Source organism: Podarcis filfolensis (genome assembly GCF_964270895.1).
Source record: "Podarcis filfolensis genome assembly, chromosome: 10".
Taxonomy (NCBI): Eukaryota; Metazoa; Chordata; class Lepidosauria; order Squamata; family Lacertidae; genus Podarcis; species Podarcis filfolensis.
The window spans coordinates 62,560,454-62,573,227 of record NC_139612.1 but is presented as its reverse complement, the minus strand read 5'-3'; the positions used below and the strand labels follow the sequence as shown (position 1 = coordinate 62,573,227).

Below are 12,774 nucleotides of genomic sequence, written 5' to 3'. Positions count from 1 at the left end.
CTCAGACCTTGTGGGGGGCCGGACTATATTTTGAAGAAAAATGAACTAATTCCTATGCCCCACAAATAACCCAGAGATGCATTTTTAATAAAAGCACACATTCTACTCATGTAATAACACCAGGCAGGCCCCACAAATAATCCAGAGATGCATCATTTTAAATAAAAGGACACATTTTACTCATGTAAAAACATCAGGCAGGCCCCACAAATAACCCAGAGATGCATTTTAAATAAAATGACACATTCTACTCATGTAAAAACACTTTGATCCCCAGACCGTCCGTGGGCTGGATTGAGAAGGTGATTGGGCTGGATCCGGCCCCCAGGCCTTAGTTTGCCTACCCATGGTCCAACTCTTACCATGGGCAGACTCTCTGGTGCTGAGGGAGACCCCGTGTAGGAAAATGGGAATCTGGCAATTTCAATTTCTCTCAGCTTCTCCTTTTCCGAATCCTGAATTCAGTTTTCCACATCAGTTTGCAATGAAAAAGAAGCAAGTCTTTGTGAAAGCTCACCAGTGTTCTTGTGCAAATTTCTTTCCCTAAAGCAATTCCCCCTAAAATAAGGCATTGCATTGGGAAGATTTGGGGCATCACGTGGCAGGACAGAGTCTCAACAAAGTTGTGCTCTCCCAAGCCCACATTCCTAGCGTGTTCACATTCCTGTCTCAGCGATGTCTATGCTGGCTTGGTCGTGTCGAAAGAATAGAAGGTGGCAGGATCCCCAAGGACACACTCTATGGGGAGCTGGCTTCAGGCTCCAGGCTCATTGACAGACCAACTCTGCGTTACAAAGTAAGGAGCAAGCCTGATGTTACCATGTTTGGGGGTTTTTAATTTTAGAGAACGAATGGTGAGTAAGGGAAGTGGAATCATGATAGACGGAGGGGAGAAAGTGGATAGAAAAAAAGTTATTCTCTCCCCTGCACTCATAGCACTAGAATCCAAGGAGTCTTGGCATTTATTATTTATTTATTTAAAAAAAATTACATTTCTGTTCCAATCTCCCCTACCCCCCCCAATGACTTACAAATGACCCCCCAATGACTTACAAAGCAAAACTGTAAGATTCACACTTCATTCTTTGGATTTCAGATGGGGGGCGGGGGGAACTGGTCCTTTTAACAATGTGGATAACCACATTTGAGAGATGTGGAATAAGAAATAGAGGAGGATTTTTTTCCCATGGCCAAAGAGTAAGCTGATCTCTTGAGTTGCCATTATTTATATATATATCAGAAGTTATTAAAAATATGAAGGATCATCCTCTAAGCAGGCAAAGATTTGCCAGAGGCAGGGGAAAAAGGACAGAAACAGCCTGACCTTAACTTCAAAGGAAATAACAGCGTAACATATTATATATATATATATAGGCTCTCCAGTTATTTGAATGGAAAGTGAGATTATGACCAATGAGACTATAATATTCAAGTTAAGGGAAAAGTTATTCCAAGTATATATATATACATACACACACACACACACACGGAGCATATTCTTCCAAACCACTTCTAATTTACTTCATTTCACTCCAGCACAAGAAACTGCCATATACTGTCAGATCATTGTCCATCTAACTCAATAATGTCAACACTGACTGGCAGCAGCAGCTCTCCGGGATTGCAGATAAGGAATCTTTCCCAGCACTGCCTGGATTGAACCTGTGACCTTCTGTATGCAAAACTCCATGGGGCCAACTTGTATAGCTTTGAAAGAGGACTGAACACATTCATGGAGGCCAAGGTTCTCAATGGCTACTAGCAATGATGGTTATGCTCTTTCTCCATGGTTGGAATTAGTCTGGTCAGCTTCCGTCCACTGCATTGGAGGGGGTGTAATTAGTAGCAGTCATCAGGCCAGCAGTGGCTATCTGACCTCCTGGCACCAGCATCCGTGTGGCTTCAGAAGAGGTAGAGGTCACAGACCCTCCAAGTGTCCCTATTTTCGAGGGAAAGTCCCAGATTTACAGAAGCCATCCCGGTTTCTGATTTGATTCTGGAATGTCCCGCTTTCCCTTAGGATGTCCCTATTTTTATTAGAGGAACGTTGGAGGGTTATGGAGTTATGCGACCCCTGAGCCAAGGAGATACAACCTTTAGAAGACTTCTGAAGTCAGCCCTGTATAGGGAAGCTATTGTACTACCAACCTTACTGTATGCTTGTGAAACATGGACCACTTATAAACGCCATCTCCAACTCCTCGAAAGATTCCATCAACGGTGTCTCCAGAAAATTTTACACATCACTTGGGAAGACAGGCAAACTAATATCAGTGTACTGGAAGAAGCAAAGATCACAAGTTTTGAAGCAATGATTCTTCAACATCAACTTCGTTGGACTGGTCATGTTGTGTGGATGCCTGATGATCGTCTTCCAAAGCAACTACTCTATTCCGAACTTAAAAATAGAAAGCGTAATGCTGGTGGTCAACAAAAGAGGTTTAAAGACTGTCTCAAGGCAAATCTAAAAAAATGTAGTAGAAACACTGACAACTGGGAAACATTGGCCTGCGAGCGCTCCAATTGGAGAACACGTGTCATGTGCTTTGAAGACACTCAAACTCAGGACACAAGGGAGAAACGTGCTAAGAGGAAGGCACGTTTGGCAAATCCACACCATGATCAACTCCCACCCAGAAACCAATGTCCCCACTGTGGAAGGGCGTGGGGATCCAGAATTGGCCTCCACAGTCACTTACGGACTCACTATTAAAAACGTGTTTATGAAAGACAATCTTATTCAGCTACGAGTGATCGCCAAAGAAGAAGAATATATCCTACCCAGCACTGACACAGTCATTAAGTGTGGTGGCACATTTTGTGTGCATATGGCCTGTGAATTCCTGCCTCTCTGGAAATACAACACAACTCATCAATGGCTACTAAGCCTGGTAGCCACGCCTGCCTCCATGGTTGGAGGCAATGATGCTTCTGAATACTAGCTGCTGGAGAGCACAGGAGGGAAGAGGGCTCTTGTGGCTGGGCCCTGCATGAGGGTTTCCCAGGGCATCTGGTTGGCCACTGTGAGAACAGGATGCCAGGCTAGATGGTGACAGTGTTTGAAAAAGAAAAGGTTCTGACCGCCTTTTCACTCATTTGCCTAGTCCTCAGACCTTAGTCGGCACAACTTATATGCAGAATTCATCATGCGAAAGGCTAATCTGGATGACTCCCAAACTGGAATTAAGATTGCCGGAAGAAATATCAACAACCTCAGATATGCAGATGACACAACCTTGATGGCAGAAAGTGAGGAGGAATTAAAGAAAGAGCACAAAATATGGTCTGAAGCTCAACATCAAAAAAACGAAGATCATGGCCACTGGGCCCATCACCTCCTGGCAAATAGAAGGAAAAGAAATGGGGGCAGTGAGAGATTTTACTTTCTTGGGCTCCATGATCACTGCAGATGGTGACAGCAGTCACGAAATTAAAAGACGCATGCTTCTTGGGAGAAAGACAATGACAAACCTAGACAGCATCTTAAAAAGCAGAGACATCACCTTGCCAACAAAGGTCCGTATAGTTAAAGCTATGGTTTTCCTAGTAGTGATGTATGGAAGTGAGAGCTGGACCATAAGGAAGGCTGATCGCTGAAGAATTGATGCGTTTGAATTATGGTGCTGGAGGAGACTCTTGAGAGTCCCATGGACTGCAAGAAGATCAAACCTATCCATTCTGAGGGAAATCAGCCGTGAGTGCTCACTGGAAGGACAGATCGTGAAACTGAGGCTCCAATACTTTGGCCACCTCATGAGAAGAGAAGACTCCCTGGAAAAGACCCTGATGTTGGGAAAGATGGAGGCCACAAGGAGAAGGGGATGAAAGAGGATGAGATGGTTGGACAGTGTTCTCGAAGATACAAACATGAGTTTTACCAAACTGCAGGAGGCAGTGATAGACAGGAGGACCTGGCGTGCTCTGGTCCATGGGGTCACGAAGAGTCGGACATGACTAAACGACTAAACAACAACAACAACAACAAGTCTTTGAGAAAGAATATTCCTGCAGAACATTGCTGCTTTTATTCTTTAAAAATCTTCTTCTCCAACCACGACCGACAGTTTTTATACACACCAAACGCAACCAGCTTTCTACCATCCAACCAACCCACACCCAACACTAACATTGACCGCTCTATATATACAGGTACAATTTGGTGAGAGGGTGCATGAGTCATTGTAGGCCGCTGACTCATGCTGACTCAGTTCTTTTAGCATTAAAGAAACAGCGGCCAATTTTTAGCCGTGACAGATGGATCATTGGACTGATCTAGCAAGGCTGCTCTCATGTTAAAGAGAAGTGGAGAGATCATCCTCCCTTTTAAAAATCAAGGAGGAAGAGGAGTGCAAGCCTGTTTTCTTCTGCTCTGGAGGGTAGGACTCAAACCAATGGCTTCAAGAGATTCTGACCAAACATACAGAAAAACTTTCTGACGGTAAGAACTGTTCGGCAGTGGAACAGTCTCCCTTGGGAGGTTGTGGACTCTCCTTCCTTGGGCGGTTTTTAAGCGGAGATTGGATGGTCATCTGTTATGGATGCTATAGCTGAGATTCCTGGATTGCAGGGGGTTGGACTGGATGACCCCTGGATCCCTTCCTATGAGGAGCAGACTGTGAGGTTTAAGAGTTAAGGAAGGAGGAGAAATTTAGGCTGGTCTACTTCAGAGATAAAGGAGCAATGTATTTCTTGCTGCAAAAAGGGCCAGGGGGCAGAAGGAAAGGTTGGATTAACCATTATGCAAAGTATGCTATAGCATAGGCCTAGCCATATGGTAAACCCTTGGTAGGGCTTAAAGTGGATAAAACTATCATCCGCTAGGCACCAGCTGCTTCTGATCCTCACAACAGCATCTTGACACAGAGTGTTCAGCAGTGGTAATCCTCTACTTTTGATGCAACAAGCATTGATATGGCTCCACTACAAAAATTTCTAGAGCTGAAGCCGGTGAAAAAAATAAAATGAAGGATAACTCACTGATGCGAATACGTTGTCGAAGAGATTCGGAATGCTACAGCAAGTAAGCATGAAGCAGAACAAAAAACAAGAATGCAAGCAAATGTTTCCTTGCCTTGTTGCCATGATCCCATGAGACGGGCAAGAGAAGGATGAGCAATAGGGCAATCTCTTCTGAGACGAGGCTCCGTCTGAACACAAGAACTAGTCACGAGCCACTGAAACTGTATCTTATGTTGCTAGCAAGGAAATGTTGGTGGATGCCAATGCTGGAGGGATGTTAACAACAGATGGGAGGATAGTTGGAGGGTTTTTATATTATATTGCCAAGGCCCCATGTGTGTCTGTGCATCCACATCTGAACACGTGCAACAGCTGTACCATCTGCCCCCTTGATATCAACTATGGAAGGCAGGTGGTGCCCTCATAACTAATGTATCCCCTCCGAAGATGCCTTAGTTTGGTCCATGGATGGTTAAGGGTTCAACACACTTGGGAGGTGCAGTATCTGCTCCATGACCTTGATGACTCCAGCTTAGGACAAAGAACTTGTGGCCCTTCAGATCTTGCTGGACTAGCAACTCCCATCAGCTCCAGGAGGCCAGCCCTACCGTTAGACAGCAAGGCAACTGCATCAGGTGGCAAATACTGGAGGGCAGCAAGGTAGGGCCCCTTGCTGCTGCTCCCAAGTCCCAGCTGTATGCTTCTGTCCCAGCTATATCCTTCAGTTAGAGCAGTGTGTGCCACATTGCCTGGTTTCCCTAACTAGTCTGGAGCCCTTGGTCGTAGTGGAGGACACAATGCTGTTGCCAGGGCTGAAGTAAGATCTAACTGCCACTCCAGTTGGCTTCTGTCTATTAATATTTTATTAGAAAAAGAGAGAGTGAGGGGCAGAAAGAAAGAGATAAAGTGAGTGAGGACGAAAAAGAAAAAGTACTGTTACACTACCATACAATAATAATAAAAAATAAATAATAAATAAATTATTATTTATTATTTATACCCCATCTGGCTGGGTTTCTCCAGCCACTCTGGGTGGCTTCCAACAAAATATTAAAATACAATAGTCCTTCAGATATTAAAAGCTTCCCTAAACAGGGCTGCCTTCAGATGTCTTCTAAAAGTCTGGTATTTGTTTCTTCCTTTGACATCTGACGGAGGGTGTTCCACAGGGCGGGCATCACCACCGAGAAGGCCCTCTGCCTGGTTCCCTGTAACTTCACTTCTCTCAGTGAGGGAACCACCAGAAGGCCCTCGGCACTGGATCTCAGATGTGTATATTCTTATCCTTATTAAGTCAATAACCTAATAAACTCATTCCAAATATCAGTGTATTTATCCAAAGAAAGTCTGTGTCGATAAGCTGCCCATTCATATGTGTTGCCAATATTGTCAATTTGTCAAGCCATTGATTAAGAAAAATCGTATCTCTATTCTTCCTATTCATCAGTATCAGTCTCCTGGCCACCATTAGGGTGTGTAGAATCCATTTTCGCCATGCTGCTGTCAATTTCCATATAATGGGTATATCGTTCAAGAGCATATTCACCTCTGAAAATCTTAAGTTTCCCATAGTGTCTTGTTTCTATAGTCCATCACTTTCTCCCAAAACTTAGCAAGTGTGGGACACAGTAGAAGCATATGTTTCAAAGAAGCATTGTCCATATCACATCTCCAGCAAAGAGCTACATTAGATAGTCCTTTCTTATACAAACATAAAGCTTCTGTATAAGAAACGGATGAACCGAGAGGACACACACTATATTGTCCTTCACCTCATTCAGCAAAATATTTTCATTTGGCCCAAAGCCTGAACCAGCATGGTCTATGGTCAGGAATGATGGGAGTTGTAGCCAACAACATCTGGAAGGCTACAATTTCTCCATCCCAGCTCTAGCCATGCTGATGGCATAACATTGTATTCCTGTCTTAGATTTTGTTCTCTTTCTGAGTTCCTGAGTCTTTATATGGCAAGCAGAATAATATGACTAATTCTATGTGTCCTGATCCTGATCTCAATATGTTACTCCTATATTTATAACCACGGTGGTAAGCATCCTAAAATGGAGGCATCCACACTGGGGGTGGGGTGGGAGGACAAAGAGAAATGACATACAGATGAGAGAAAGAAAACAAGGAAGAAGAAAAAACAAAGAATGTATCTTATCTCAGGGGAAACATTCTTCTCTTTAATCACTTCATTTTTTTTTAACAAAAAGAAAGAATTCAGTCTTTGTCTTGATGATGAAAAAGAAACACAAGCTCTTTCTGCCACACGGGTCAAAACCCCTGGAGAGAAAACCTTTTTTTATGTCATTAAAAAATAAACCACTGTCTCTGCTTAATACTACAAAGAAACAAATTAGAAGCTAAATTGCAGATGTACAGGATTATATGAAAATTATATACGTTTGAGAGCGTTCTCCACAATTTGCACGCACAGGCACAGACAGTGAAACAAACAGAATTGATGGGCAAATCATTCTGAAATGGCTAAGATTTCAATTATCATTGGGAAATGGCTTTCATGGGCATTCGCACCATTGTCCAACGCATTTTGAAAAGGGTGCCTGCTAGACTGGATTGCCTGCCTCCTTGTGTGCCACCAGCCACACAAAACAGCTCACTCCCTTCCCTCCGCTGTAAAAACAAGGAGAACAAAGAGTCTTGTGGCACCTCAGTCTCAAGAAACTATCAAATCTAATGCGGCACAAGCTTTCATGAACCAGAGTCCCCTAAATACTGCACACTGTCAACTCCTGATGGAACCATCCATGGTCTGAGAAAATGCTTGGGTACCCTCTACTCCATCTGCTGCAGCTATTTAAGAAGGACCCATGTGCCCTTGACAGAAGGCAGAAGTAAGGAAGACCAAGCCAGGGAACCTGTGCCATCAGCCAGCCTGAGAGGATCCTGTTTCTCTATATTTCCTGGGAACCTCAGCTCCAGGAGACAAATCAGGCATCTCTTGCTGCATCTGAAGACCAGACTTGGTAGATTATGTTTCATATTTCAGGAAGCATGAGCTAAGCAAAAATAGTATACATACTCATGACAACTAAAAATGAAACTGATATGTGAAAATCTGAATGAGGTAGCACAGGTGCAATAGAGGTCATTTCCCTTCCAAATTATAGCCAACTGAGTTCCTTCTATAGCTGTTTTTACATCCAGCCAACGCATGAAGGAAGCAACTGAACCAAAAGCATGCTAAAGTCTTGAACTGAAAGTCAATGAAGTCAAAGCATACATTTTCAGCCTTTAATAAACATCCTTTTTTGTGTGTGCTTAGAAGAAGTTCAGAGGAAATCTGTACCATGGAAGGAAAGAAAAACGTTCCCATGAGCCACGCAACCAAACCCAGACAACAAGATCTCAACAAAGGATCGCACAAGATCAAACCCCAAAACTTTGTGACTTCCTTGTGGAACCGCTTACATTCAAAACATGCAGAATGAAACCTAATCTTACATCTATAATTTCCACTTGCCTGGTTCATTCTTGTTCCATTGACCATCTAACCCCACATTCTCATTTTCACTGTTAAGCAATGGGCTGTTTTCAATAAGGCACATGGAATTTAAAATGGCTGGGTTTTTCTTCTTGAAGAGATAGGTGCTCCAATATTTGGGGTTTTCCCACTAGGCCCAAGCCTAGTTTTAATATAAAGTACATTTCTGAAAGCAGAAAATCCAAGACTTACCTGTGTAGCTTCCCAGCTTGACCACTGTCTCTTAACCACTCCACCACTCCTGTCTTTTATATCCTCATTTGCTTCCGAAACTGAAGAAGAAAGGGGGGGGGAGAGACACCATGTTACCAGTTAAATCAGGGGTCAGCAAACTTTTTTCATCAGGGGGCCGGTCCACTGTCCCTCAGACCTTGTGGGGGACTGGACTATATTTTGGAGGGGGAGGAATGAACGAATTTCTATGTCACACAAATAACCCAGAGATGCATTTTAAACATTCTACTCATGTAAAAACACCAGGCAGGCCCCACAAATAACCCAGTGGTTATTTTACATTTCTATTCATGTAAAAACACGCTCATTCCCGAACCGTCTGTGGGCCGGATTGAGAAGGCGATTGGGCCAGATCTGCCCCCTGGCCTTAGCTTGCCTACCCATGAGTTAAATGGTCAATTGTTCTATGAAAACAAAATGAATGAACTCCAAACGCCTTACAAAGGCACACACTAAACACTTATTAAGGACTGTTGATCTATGGAGGCACAAAGCGGAGAGGGAGGCAGAATTTTTGATGCAAGATTCTCCATCCTTCTGTGCTCATCCACATCAGCTTCAGCAAGAGTGGCCAGATGCAAGAGAAGACAGGGCTTGTGTTTCCATTTATGACTTACTTCCTGTAAAATCATCTCAAAGCAATTTCACAATAGTAGTATTATATGCAAAGGTTGTGTACGCTTGTGAAGACATCCATGACCTGGAGCATGGAAGGCAGATTGAGAGCATATGAGAGAAACAACAGAAACCTTACTGTGGGTGTCTGCTATAGACTTCCAAGCCAGACTGAAGAATTGGATGATGATGATGATGATTGATTGATTGATTTATACCCTGCCCATCTGGCTGGGTTTCCTCAGTCACTCTGGGCGGCTTCCAACAAAATATTAAAAATAGAATAAAACATCAAACATTAAAAGCTGCCTTCAGATGTCTTCTAAAAGTCAGATAGTTGTCTATTTCCTTGACATCTGATGGGAGAGACATCCACATGGCGGGCGCCACTACTGAGAAGGCCCTCTGCCTTCCTACAGCAGCTTTCCAAACGTTCAAAAAGGGGAACTATAGTAACCATGGGAGACATCAATTACCCAGGATCTGTTGGAACTCAAAACTCTGCCAAGAATGTAAGGTCCAACAAATTCTTCCATTGCCTTGCTGACAAGTTTCATTCCTGATGCTGGAATCCAGCTGGGAAGAAAGGGAGGCAACAGACCACAGGAAGATAAGCTACAGATGCTGGACAATTTAGCATCTCTCAGCTGCATGTTTCTCCACTGTGTGGCTGATAGGGCAGAAGAGCCAACGACAGGCAGTCTCAACTCAGTCTAGTGTTGTCCCCATCTTCCTGCCTGCTGAGTTCTACAAGGGGCAACCCTGAGGCAAGGGAAGAGGAAGCAGACATGCAGATCCACCCTCTGGACTGGCTGTTAAAAATAGGCCGCCAGATGGCAGCTGGCTGAGCACAGAGAGTGTTTGATGGGGCACCCTGAAAGCACCCTGACTCATGGATTCCCAGTTGAGAAACTGGCAACATTGGCATAAAATGGCTCTGCCAGCTGGTTAAAGTGGGGCTGAGCAGAAGCAAACCTGAAAGCTGAGCGATCTTTCAGCAGGCACACAAATCAGCGGTTGATAGTACAGGATAATGCTAAACTGCCTCAAACTCTTTATGGGAAGGCGAAACGAAAAACGAAAAATAAGCAGAGAGGACCTGCATCCCATCTGACTGTATTATCCATGCTGGTGGGTTTTTTCGTTCTCGCCTCTAGAGATTGCAAGGATGGGGGAAAAACTACCAAAGAGTTAAACCCAAAGCCATTTATACACCACAGACCATGCACTACTCCCCCCCCTCCTTGGGTGAACAAATGAGACATTCTTTGCACTTTGCTTGTAGGCACATCATGAGTTTTGCGGATGACAGTGTGAAACTAGCAGCTTCTTTTCAACAGTGTCACGCTTTCGTAAACAAAGAAGAGATAGAGCCTCTTTCCTTTCCTGAAATGTTGCTTTTTCCTAATGCATTGTCGCCGTTACTGTCATTGGATATATTTCCCTTTTGCTTTATAAAATAAAATCAGTTTTCTTTTTTAAAAAATGAAAGGACAGTAGTAGTTTTCACGTGTTATGCTGAATGAGTGGAAGGTGACTGGACTGTGGGTTCCTCCACACATTTAGGTTAATAAGTGCAACTCTGGACTTGTTCTCAGTGAAAAGAGATCCATGCTGCTGAACTCCATCTTCTCCGGCGATTTAAGGTGCTCGTGGTCTTGTCTGATACTACATCTATAGGAATGGACCTGTTGTATCAGTCTTTGGTGTTGATGAACACATATTGCAGTAATCCAGTCTTGGGGGTACTAAGACCACAGTGGCCAAGCTATCATGATCCAGGAATACCTGTAACTGCCTCATCTCCTGAAGCTGGTAAAAGGGACTCCTTGTCCTTGCGACCACCGAGTGACAAAGATGAGTCCAAAAGCAGCCTCAGGCCATGAACTCACTCCTGAGTGCAACCCTATTCAGAACAGACAACCGATCCATTTCTCTGGCACAGGACCTCTCTCTTGCCAGGGTTTAACATCCAGAATTAAAAGCAGTTAAACAAACCAGAGTCGTGGGAATATGGTGAGTTCTAAAAACGCACAGTGTCAAAGGCCAGAGCTAAGAGGGACGTCTTCAGCATTTGCTGAAAGCTAGATGGTAAAAGTGACAGATGTATCTCTGTAGGAAAAGAACTACACAACTGAGGAGTCGCCTCAGAGAATGCCCTCTCCTGGGCCACCTCCAAATTTCTGAGGTTGGCAGAACTACCCAGAGTGCCCCATCTGTTGATCTTAACACCTGAGGGGAGGGCCTATAGGGATGCAGTCTCTCAGATACTTGGGGATAAAGTACAGTGGTACCTCAGGTTACAGACGCTTCAGGTTACAGACTCCGCCAACCCGGAAATAGTACCTCGGGTTAAGAACTTTGCTTCAGGATGAGAACAGAAATCGTGTGGTGGCGGCACGGTGGCAGTGGGAGGCCCCATTAGCTAAAGTGGTACCTCAGGTTAAGAACAGTTTAAGGTAAGAACGGACCTCCAGAACGAATTAAGTTCTTAACCTGAGGTACCACTGTAGTTTAGGGGTTTCAGCACTAGTGTGGGCCCAAAAATGAACTGCAGCCAATTTAGAACAAAGAACTTGCAAAAACATAAATAAGAGGATTGGTTTTAGTGATTACTGATGACTCGTTGCATCCTAAACTGCACACTTGAAACCAACGGGACAAGTTAGTCCTGACTTAATTGAAGTTCCATGTGTTTCAACGGGAATGAGTTCAATTAACTTAATCTGGATTCAACTCTATCGTTTTTAGGGGCAATCTCCCTGGTATACAGATACAAATTCTCCACACACAATCTATTGCTTCCTCCTCCCTCTCAGATCAGCGAATAGTCCTTCTCCTCACTGCCTTTTGAAGTAATTCAGGACTCTGGGAGTCGACAAACTCACTTACATCTGATATGCAATTACAGAGATCTGGCTCTGTTCAGGAAATTCACTTGCTACCTTATATGCCTATCTTATATTTGCCTGCCCTCTAGAGACAGGCTTGAATCACAGTCCCATCTGCAAAGAAGCGCCACCTTTTCTTTCTGAATGTGTTTTGCTTGCTATGAAATAATGCACGGTGGTCTGGAGCGAAACTTCCTGAACCATGGCACTTGATTCCATAATTCATGTCAGATCTAACACGTAGATAGCTCTGATCCATAACCCGTGTCGTCTGATTTCAGACTGCTGTTCTGAAAAGCACTTATGCAGTCTTAAAACAAAGAGTCCTACATGTGAAATCAGGCTCCTTCCTGAAAGCGACTTAAGTTTTAAGCAAGTTGTTGAGATATCACACCGACATCAGTCTGTTTTGTTTTGTTTTTTTACTTACAAACAGGTTCCCCCCAGACAAGGTCAGTCTGAATTAAATGGCAAGGTGCATGCAGCCTCATATCCAAATTTATGGTTAAATTATTTGGCCTGCTTGAAAAACAACACCCGTAATTACCTTCTTAGGGTACTGATTTT

The 12,774-nt window shown here is 43.7% G+C and overlaps 1 protein-coding gene across 6 annotated transcripts in view; it reads right to left on the bottom strand.

Annotated features, from left to right (window-relative positions):
• Positions 1-12,774, bottom strand: part of SOX5 (SRY-box transcription factor 5) — a 770,837-nt gene that overhangs the window by 563,075 nt on the left and 194,988 nt on the right. For all 6 annotated transcript variants that reach the window (XM_083572723.1, XM_083572728.1, XM_083572719.1 and 3 more), the window contains one exon: positions 8,660-8,739. The gene's annotated coding sequence lies outside the window, so the exon portion shown is untranslated. The remainder of the gene's footprint in view (positions 1-8,659; positions 8,740-12,774) is intronic.